Raw genomic sequence first — 11,179 nt, 5'->3', positions numbered from 1 at the left:
TTTACAGAAACAAAGATAATATATCAGAATTAATTATTTTTATTCCAAAAATAGATTTCTGTTGAATTTTAGCAAATAAAATTCATAGAAAAATATTTTTAGAGGAAATAAAATATTCTGAGATATTTTAAATTAACAAGTAGAGTAAATAACATAGATAAGATAATATATATTACATAGAAATAAGCAAGAAATATGATAAAATGATAAAATAAATTTGCAAATGAATTTTTCATTTATGAAAAATTCATTTGTAAATTCATTCAAGAACAGATTCCAGATATTAATTAAATTAATCACAAAAACTATTTAACATGCCCAATTTACCAACTAATCTGGTAAATGTGGATTCGTCAAGTGGTTTAGTGAAAATATCTGCTATTTGTTCTTCTGTTGGAACAAAAAATAGTTCAACAGTACCATTCATGACGTGCTCTCTAATAAAATGATACCTGATGTCAATGTGCTTTGTCCTCGAGTGCTGCACAGGGTTGTTGGTGATGGCTATTGCACTTGTGTTGTCACATAAAATAGGAATCTTGTTCAATACAGAGCCATAGTCTCGTAGTTGGTTCCTAATCCACAAGATCTGAGCACAGCAGCTTCCAGCAGCAATATATTCAGCCTCGGCCGTTGAGTTGGAAACTGTTTGCTGTTTCTTGCTGTACCATGAGACTAGCCTGCTTCCTAAGAATTGACAACTTCCTGAGGTGCTTTTCCTATCAACAACACTTCCTGTATAATCTGAATCTGTATATCCGACAAGGTTAAAACCAGATTCTTTAGGGTACCAAATACCTAGATTTGGTGTTCCCTTAAGATATCTTAAGATTCGTTTAACAGCAACGAGATGAATATCTCTAGGATCCGCTTGGAACCTTGCACATAAACATGTAGCATACATAATATCTGGTCTACTTGCAGTAAGATAGAGTAACGAGCCAATCATACCTCTGTAGCTTGTGACATCTACCTTAATGGAGTTTTCACATGGTCCAAGCTTGACAGCTGTAGTTGATGGAGTCCTTGCTGATGCAGAATCCTCTAGATTGTATTTTTTGAGGAGTTCCTTGAGATACTTGGATTGACAAATAAATGTTCCATCTAACCTTTGATTTACTTGTAATCCAAGAAAGAACTTCAGCTCTCCCATCATGCTCATTTCAAACTTGCTGTGCATTAACTTAGCAAATCTCTTACAAAGATTATCATTAGTAGACCCAAATATTATATCATCCACATAGACTTGGACTAATATAGTATCATTCTTATGTTTTTTAGAAAAGAGAGTTTTGTCTATGACACCTCTAATAAAGCTATTTTCAATAAGAAATTCAGAGAGAGTGTCATACCATTTTCTTGGTGACTGTTTTAGCCCATAGATAGCCTTGAAAAGAAAGAAGACAAAATCCATATGATCTGGATCTTCAAAACCAGGAGGTTGCTCCACATATACCTCTTCATCCAGCTTTCCATTCAGAAAGGCGCTCTTGACATCCATTTGATAAACTTTAAAGTTTGAAAATGCTGCGAATGCCAGAAATATCCTGATGGCCTCAAGTCTAGCCACTGGAGCATAGGTTTCATCATAATCAATACCTTCAGCTTGAGAATACCCTTTAGCTACCAGTCTTGCCTTGTTTCTTGTAACCACACCATCTTCATCTAGTTTATTCCTGAATACCCACCTTGTACCAACAGCTTTCTTGTGTACAGGCCTAGGTACCAGTTTCCAGACTTGTTGACTTTCAAACTGATTGAGTTCATCTTGCATAGCAATCACCCAATCTGGATCAGTTAGTGCTTCTTCAATTTTCTTAGGTTCCATCTCAGAAAGAAATCCTGAGAACAGACACTCATTTTGAGTAGCACGTCTAGTTCTGACTCCAACATCTGGATCACCAATAATCAACTCAAAAGGGTGAGCTTTATTCCAGACTGTCTGTCTTGGAAGATTTGATCTTGATGATTCGCCTTGAAATTCATTGTGATGTTGTGTCCTACTAGATGATCCTTCAGCATCTCCCCCTGAGTTGTTGCCATGTTGACTTGAAGATTCTCCGTCAGTAGCAGTGGTATCTCCATTGTTTCCAGAGTTTCCATCACTATTACCTTGAGTATTATCAGGATTAACAGGTTCTTCAACAGCAACAACCTCAGGTTCTTGACCATGTTCTGACTCTGAATCTGACGTATCATCAAACTTCAGTTTCTCAGAAGGATCTTCAGTTTGGATACTAGGGAGTTTAGTGTCATCAAAAGTAACATTGACACTTTCAGTTACTTTGTGTTGATCAATGATATACACTCTATATGATCTTCTTCCATATCCAACAAAAATACCCTCATATGCCTTTGCCTCGAACTTACCACGACGATCATCTCCATCCTTGAGTACGAAGCATCTGGCACCAAATACATGAAAGTATTTGATAGAAGGTTTCTATTCATTCAAAATCTCATAAGGAGTTTTCATGAAGTCTTTGTTGATTAGAGTTCGATTCTGAGTATAACATGCAGTATTGACAGCTTCAGCCCAAAAGTACATTGGAAGACCTGATTCATTTAACATCGTTCTTGCAACTTCAATCAATGTACGATTCTTCCTTTCTACCACTCCATTTTGCTGAGGGGTTCTAGGAGCTGAAAATTGTCTGGTAATCCCTTTGTCTGTACAGAATCCATTTAGAAGTGCATTCTTGAATTCTGTTCCATTATCTGACCTTATTGCTCTAACAGGGACGTTAGAATCTAACTCAATCATCTTGATATGATCAATCACAACTTGTGGTGTTTCATCCTTAGAGTGAAGAAATAAAACCCACGTATACTTGGAATAGTCATCAACTATCACAAGACAGTAACACTTCTTTGACATAGAAAGGATATTAACTGGACCAAATAAATCCATGTGCAATAATTGCAGAACACCAGTTATGGAAGATGTGTCAGTGCCTTTGTGACTTGCTTTCTTTGACTTTCCTTTCTGGCAAGCCTCACATAGTCCTTCTGGAGAGAATTCCAGCTGAGGCAGACCTCTTACCAGTTCTCTTTTGACAAGAGAATTCATTGTCTTGAAATTGAGATGGGAAAGTCTCTTGTGCCATAGCCAACTCTCATTTGACGATGCTTTTGCATAGAAACAATTGACTTCAAGATTGCTTCCAGAGTTCATGTCAGCTACGAACAGATTTCCTTTCCGTATTCCCATTAAGGAGGGTTTTTCACTTTTCTTGTGCAGAATCTGACACTTCAGCTTGTCGAATAAAACATTGTAGCCGTTGTCACAGAACTGACTAATGCTAAGCAGATTGTGTTCAAGTCCTTGCACAAGATATACATTTTCAATGATAACATTTCCAGCTTGCAAACAGCCATATCCCTCCGTTAAACCTTTGCTGTTATCTCCAAAGGTAACCACTGGGCCAGCTTTCTCAACCACATTTGATAGCAGGGCTCTATCTCCGGTCATATGTCTTGACGATCCACTGTCAAGAATCCACACTACCGGTTGTACCTGTTTAATGCCCTGCAATACAAATGGATTAGAACTTCTTCGGAACCCAAGCTTGGCTGGGTCCGGCATACTTGTAAAATTGGCCTTTATCAGGCAAAACAACATTCTTAATTTCACTATTCTCAACATTCTCAATGACTGAACATTTGACCTTTAAAACAGCCTTATCAGATTTATGTTTAGGCTTAGGCACAAATGTCTCCTTTCTAGCTTTAGGAGGACTAGCAGTCTTAGACCTATCATGCTTTCTATTATTCACATGCTGACGAGGAGTAGTCTTATCATTAGAAGCATGCTTACCATTAAAATAAGCAAACAACAGATTAAAAGCACAAGACATACAATCAGGAACACCACATGCTTTATGAGAAGGATTAACAATAGGCAACTTATGCATGGTAGACATGGCATTTGTGCTATCCAACTCATGTGTGTCTGAGTTAGTCTCAGTTGCTTTCACAACCTTGACTGGAACTTTTGACACACTTGACTTGGAGACAGTTTTCCCATTAGCATTATCTTCAGCACGGATTTCTTCTTGAATAATAAAAGAGGTCTCATCAAATGGTTCAGCAATTGATTCCTTATAGAGGGGTTCATCAACACCCTTAAGCACATGTGGTACTTCCCTGCCTTTAGCACATACATGAGGAGGGGAGTTTATGCCTAATTTTCCAATAGCAGCATTGTAATCATAACCTATTCCATGTGTTTGATTAACAGCTTGCTTATTGTAAAACTCTTTGGACTTCGAACAGGAATTAAAGTAAGCTTTAACCTTAGCCTCAAGACCGGTGATCTTGTCTTTGAGAATAGTTTCGAGTTGTCTATAACAGTCAACTCTATTCTCTAGAAAAGATACTTGGTCTTTAAGTTTATCTTGATTAATGTGCACAAGTCTTAATTCATTGACCTCTTTCTCAAGGTCTTTGATTTGTTGATTTAACAATTCATTATCACGACGAGCACAATCTAAGTTACCTCTTAGATGATAAACCATTTCAGCATCAGAAAGTTTTACCTCTTTTCTTGACGATGAGGTGCTTGCATCACTAGCCATGAGAGCAAGATTCCCAACTTCTTCGTCTTCACTGTCAGTATCATCCCAACTTCTTCCCTTTGCCAGGTACGCCCTTTCAGATTTACTCTTCTGATTAGAATCATAAGAGTTCTTCCTTGCTTGTTTTGGCTTCCTGCATTCTGTGGCAAAGTGTCCCAACTCATTACAGTTGAAGCATCGAATGGTGCTTCGATCAACCATCCCTGTTTTATACCCACCACTGCTGGTGTTAGAGGATGAAGATCCACCTTTCTGGAATTTGTTGTAGTTGGACTTGTACTTGAACTTGGGATTCCTTTTGAATCTGACATTTGAGAATCTCTTGACAATCAGGGCCATTGACTCATCCTCCAATTGCTCCAGTTCTTCCAAGGAATAAAAATCATCTCCTGATTGATTTGTAGTAGGAGAATCAAATTCTGCTACTATCACATTATCTTCAACCTTGGAGGACTGTACCATTCTATCTGACTGTTGAGATTGTTGTTGATATAGTGGTAGTTGTTGTTGTTGTTCATCAGCTACCAGAGCAGTAGACGTGCTGACCACTCTTCCTTTCTTGTAAACTTCCTTCTGCTGAATCTGCTCCAACTCATAAGTCTTCAACACACCATATAGCCTTTCCAAAGAAATCTCACTCAGATCTCTTGCTTCTCTTATGGCAGTGATTCTATGTTCGAGATGAGTTGGCAGTGTTAAAAGGAACTTTTTATTGACCTCCCTGATGGAATAGTATTTACCATTAATGTTCAGGTTGTTGATCAATGCATTGTACCTCTCAAACACTTCAGTGATTCCTTCTCCTGGATTAGATTTAAAGTATTCATACTCAGAGGTTAGGATTTCTAGTTTGTTCTCCCTAACTTCCTCTGTGCCTTCATTAATAATCTCAATAGTTTCCCAGATATGTTTAGAATCTTTACAATTCATCACATGTCTGTTCATTAGGGGATTAAGGGAATCTACTAAGATTAATTGAAGGCTAGCATCCAGGGAAGCTTCTTCTATTTCAGCAGGAGAGAAGTCCTCAGGATCCTTCACATAAGTTCTCGCTTGGGTGATCACCACATCATTCTCTATTACCTCTGGTTCAATAACCATAGGAATTTTTGGACCCTTCTTCAACACTTGCAAATATTTGGGATTAGCAACCAGTAAAAACAGTAGCATCTTCTTCTTCCACATCACATAATTTTCTTTATCGAAAAGTGGAATTTTAACGGTTCCAACTTTTTGTGTAGTCATTATGAATTTTTGAGTGAATAAAAATTCAAGAAGTGAAAGAAACACAAAAGTCTAGGATCTTGATTTGTACGTTAATCAGAAGGCTCTGATACCAATTGTTAGGTCCCAATTTGTTTGTAGAAGGGGGGGTTGAATGCAAACAATACCGTTTCGTCGAATAAAATGCGGAATAAAATTGTGAAACAAAATTCAAGTTAAATAAAACTTTTATTAAACTTGAAAGGTGTTACAACTACGGTATCGATTACAAGGGATTAATCTCAAATCAATTATTACAAATTTAGAATAAATTCGACATGAACTTTTTCTATTTTTGTAATTAAAAGATCAAATGCTAAAAGCGATTTGAGATTAAGTTCTAGGGATTTTAATCCGCTAGATTGATATACAAGAACAAGATAAGTAATTCTAGTGGTTTGGATTTAACATTAACAAACTAGAATATTTGATCTTGAATAAGCAGAGGAATGATGAAATATTTTCTTTTGTTTTCTGCTGTGTTTTCTTGTTCTGTATCTGCTCTGTTTTTGCTGAGTTAATAGTTGATATTGTCTTCTGCTTCCTTTTAAATCAATCACAGCCGAAGTTGTTGAGAACTGGTGTGACAATCTATTTGAGCTTGAATGACTTTCGGTGAGACAATCTATTAGAGCTTAGGAAGACAATTAAAATGAACTAGCAAGACTTTCGGTATGACTATTGATTGTCATACCGATTGTCATAGTAGTACAATTGAAATTGTTTTTCTGAATACATAATTGATTTTAATCTAATTGAAAATTCTATCAATACAATCAACTGAATTAGCAAGACATTCGGTATGACTATCAATTGTCATACCGATTGTCATACTAGTACAATCAGTTGTCTTACTTAGAATTATCACAGATTTTAATCAATTAACATTCTGAAAATCCTTAATATTAATTCTAAATTAATTAATCAATTTAATTCAATTAATCAATAAATTAATCCTTGCAGATATAATTTATTTTCTTAATTAAATTATATGACTTAATTAATTAATAGAGAATTAATACTAACCCTGAGCAGCATCCATTCTTCTGACAATCTTCTTAAAGTCTCTGAGACTTATGAATCAATTCCGTCACTTCAATGCTGACACTCGATGTACTGTCTGGTTCATGAGTGACTAACTTTCGTGACGTTTCTTCATGTCTTGACTTTGTTGTTCTGATTGAATCCTTGTAATAAATGATACCTTGACGAGATCTCTGTCACTTGATTAAATCCACGATCTTGATTTATATCACTGAGGCATGATCAAATTCTTGAACTTCTTCCAGTGAATCTTCAAGTCTGCAGATGAACAATGTTTCTTTATTCTTTGACAGATGTTACTTTGTGAGATCTCTCTGATGCTTGATCCACTATTTACTTATTACATTCTTATTTGAGTTGAGTTAAATACTCGAATAAACGAGTAGGCTATGACATATGCCTTTCAAAAAGCATGATTATTTAGAAAAGGAGTTAGCTAAAGAAAGAGAGGTTATCAAACATTGGACTAACTTAGGAAATACAACTCAAGAAATTTTAGAGAATGGTTGTTGGGGATCAGGATTTTGATATACTGACAGATCTAATTCTGATAAGAAAATTGAAAAAGAAACTGAGAAAAATAAACCAGTAGGTACTGATACTAAGGTCAAACTGAAGAAGGTTCAGTTGAAGACTATTAAGTTTAATCCAAGTGCTGATGCTGTTAAATCAGTTAATGGGGTAGGTTCAACCTCAGCACCTAGATCAAACTTAATTACTGAAAAGAGTGAACAAGTTCACACAAAATCAGTAAATATTGGTTTAATGACTCAGAAACAGCTTAAGCAAAACTGAAGGATTTACACATGAATGACAAGAAGAAAATGCCTAGGAAAATAGGAATGACAAGGTAGGTGTTAATAAGAATGGTAATTATGTAACTCCTCCCAATGCACCCAGAAAGGCATGTTTGAACTATGGTAGTACTAATCATCTTGCTAATTCTTGCAGAAAGAATAAAGAGATAAATAATGTTCCTTCCAAATCAGAGTTTAGAAATAGAACATTCAGATATAGACCATAGAGTCCTTGTTTTTATTGTGGTAGTGTTTGGCACTCCATCTATATATGTAAAGAGTATCATAGTTTGTATTATGATTATGAGGAACTGAAACCCATTTTAAATAAAGAAAAATTTGTTTCTACATGTATTAATACTGATAATAAGGATGTTAACATAAACTCTGATAAAAAGTCTTATGCTGCATATGTTAACAAACTTAAAAAGGACAAATGATCCAAGCAAGTCTGGGTCCTTTAAACCACTAACTGATTTTAAATACTGATTGCAGGGTAATATGAGGAATACTCTAGTCTTGGATAATGGATGCTCAGGACACATGACTGGTTATAAATCCCTGCTATCAAAATTTGAGGATAAAGTTGGCCCAAGTGTTTCCTATGGAGATGGCAACTTAGGAAAAATCTTGGGATAAGGAAAAATCAAAGTTGGAAATGTCATCATTGAAAATGTAGCTCTGGTTGCAGGACTCAAGCATTATATGATCAATGTGAGTCAAATATGTGACAAAGGTTACCATGTCAACTTCTATGAGGAGCATTGTGAAATTGTCAGAAAGACTGATAGAAAATTGCAGTGACTGGTGTAAGACATGCCAGTTTATATGAAGCTAGGGTCTCCACATATACTGAAAATTCAGAAGTTTGTCTACTTAGTAGAGCATCTGTGGAAGACAACTGGAACTGGCATAAAAGACTTTCTCATCTCAATTTCAACAATATCAATGAACTTATGAGGAAAGATATTGTGAGAGGATTTCCCAGTGCAGTGTTTAATCCTGATGGCTAATGTGACTCATGCCAGAAAGCCAAGCAAAGGAAAATATCTTTCAAGAGTAAAACTAAATCCTCCATTCTTGAACCATATCATCTACTTCATATTGATCTCTTTGGACCAATAAATGTTATGTCAATTGCCAAGAAGAGGTATGCACTCGTAATTGTTGATGAATATACAAGATACACATGGGTGTATTTTCTACACACCAAGAATGAATCTCCATCCATTCTTCTTGATCATGTAAGAGGGCTGGAAAAAGGATCAACATACAAAGTGAAGATTATCAGAAGTGATAATGGAAGTGAATTCAAGAAAAGCTCTATGGAAGAGTTCTGCAAACTCAAGGGGATAAAACAAGAGTTTTCTGCTCCTGGAACTCCACAATAAAATGGAGTTGTTGAAAGAAAGAATAGAACTCTCATAGAAGTTGCAAGAACCATGCTAGAGGAAGCAAGACTGCCTACCTACTTCTGGGCTGAGGCTGTGCAAACTGCTTGCTTTACACAAAATGCAACATTGATCAACAGGCATGGAAAAACACTATTTGAGATGGTGAAAGGAAAGAAGCCAAATTTGAAGTACTTTCACATTTTTGGTTTTAAGTGTTTTGTTCTCAAAAGTCATCCGGAGCAGCTTACCAAGTTTGATCTAAAAGCTGATGTAGGCATTTTTGTGGGATATCCTTTTTCTACAAAAGCATTCAGAGTTTATAATCTGATACAAGAACAGTCATGGAATCAATACATGTATCTTTTGATTACAGGTCTAGAAGATGCAGATGACCATGACAAATTGAAATTTGAAAATGAAGTACCATATGCTGAAATTTTAAATCTTGATCCTGATACAGTAAGTCCTGATATCACTCAGAACTCTGGTAATCCACATGACAGTGGAAACTGATATAACACTGAAGCATATGTTAAGGGGGAGCAACATGATTCACATCCAGAGATTTCTACAAGTGATTCAACTCGAGAGACCTCGGTAGATAGGTCATCAGACTCTCATTCCTCAAATTCTGATGATTCTAATACTAATAACAATGGAAACGTATATTCAGGGGGAGGATCAGGAAATGATAGTGGTACTAGTCAAAGAAATAACATAGAGTTTATGGATCAAGGGGAGGGTCTTATTCAAGGGATCAACTTCCATCTGCAAGAAACTGGTCTAAGTTACACACATCTGACTTAATCATTGAAAATCCTGATAGTGGTGTAAGAACCATAAAAGCCACTCAAAATGAATGTCTCTGCCATTCTTTTCTATCTCAAACTAAACCCAAGAAGGTGGAATAAGCTCTTCAAAATGCTGAATGGGTTACAGCAATTTGCAAATATATTCACCAAGCCTCTCCGTGAAGCTACTTTCACAAGATTGGTGAATAAATTGGGAATGATATCAGGACAATTCTCAAACGCTTCTAATTAAGAAATAACTGCTGATAGTTAGAGTCTGGTATCTTATTATTATGTGTCAATACTTGATAGTTATTTATAATTGTGTTTAAGTTCTGATGACATGCAAGCATGCAATTAAATTCATCCAGTTGCTGCATGTTAAACTCTTATGTGCATAAGCTCTGATATTGGTCTAACCTTTATTGACTAATAGATCCTAAAAGTAGTTGTTAATTCTGATATTGGTCAAACTAGTGTTGACTGATAATTCCTGATAGTCATAGTTAAATACTGATAAATGGTAAAACTTTGTTTGACTATTATTCTCCGTCGACAAATTTTGAAGTTATTCAAATATTGCTTTATTCAGTATTTCAATTGCAGGTTTGATGTTAGTGGATAATTATTCATTGTTACAGATGTTTACACGTTTATGAAACACATTCAGTTAATGCAAAGCTTTATTCTCGGAAACTGTGCATGCAGTAATACACGATTACTTTTACAGTCAGTCATATATTGACACGTGTCCAGTTAAACTGAATTGTGTATAAATTAGTGGAATGATGTGTTATATAAAATCAAATTTTTATTTTAGATAATACTTTACTTATCTCTGTTCTTCTCTCTCTGCTACTTTACCTTTTCTCGAGCCGTAAACTCTGAAACCTTAAATCCTGTTTAGAAATTTTTTTCTTGAAAATTAACCATGACTTCACCTGTTGCTTCTAAACCATTTGATTATGGTGGTGCAAAGTTTGTGCCTAACAACTATTCTGCTATCCTGACTAACAACAGTGTGAATGTTGATTTTCACATCTTTCAGGACATTCTTAGATCCAGTGAGATTGGGTTTGCTCTCACAGCTCCACTCACAATCTCTGATGACCATGTGCTTGCTATCTGGAGGACTGGAATAGATGATAAAATGGAGGAGCTAATGGGCCTCCAAGCCTGTATTTGAATTTGATAAAAAGATAAGGATTGTAACTCCTCAAACTATAAGAGATGCATTACAGTTGCCTACTCATACCTCCTACACAAGAATGGTGGGAAATATTGAAATGTGGAGATTCTTTACTGATATTGGC

Source organism: Apium graveolens, chromosome 11, assembly GCF_009905375.1.
Source record: "Apium graveolens cultivar Ventura chromosome 11, ASM990537v1, whole genome shotgun sequence".
Classification (NCBI taxonomy): Eukaryota; Viridiplantae; Streptophyta; class Magnoliopsida; order Apiales; family Apiaceae; genus Apium; species Apium graveolens.
This window is presented reverse-complemented; position numbering follows the sequence as displayed.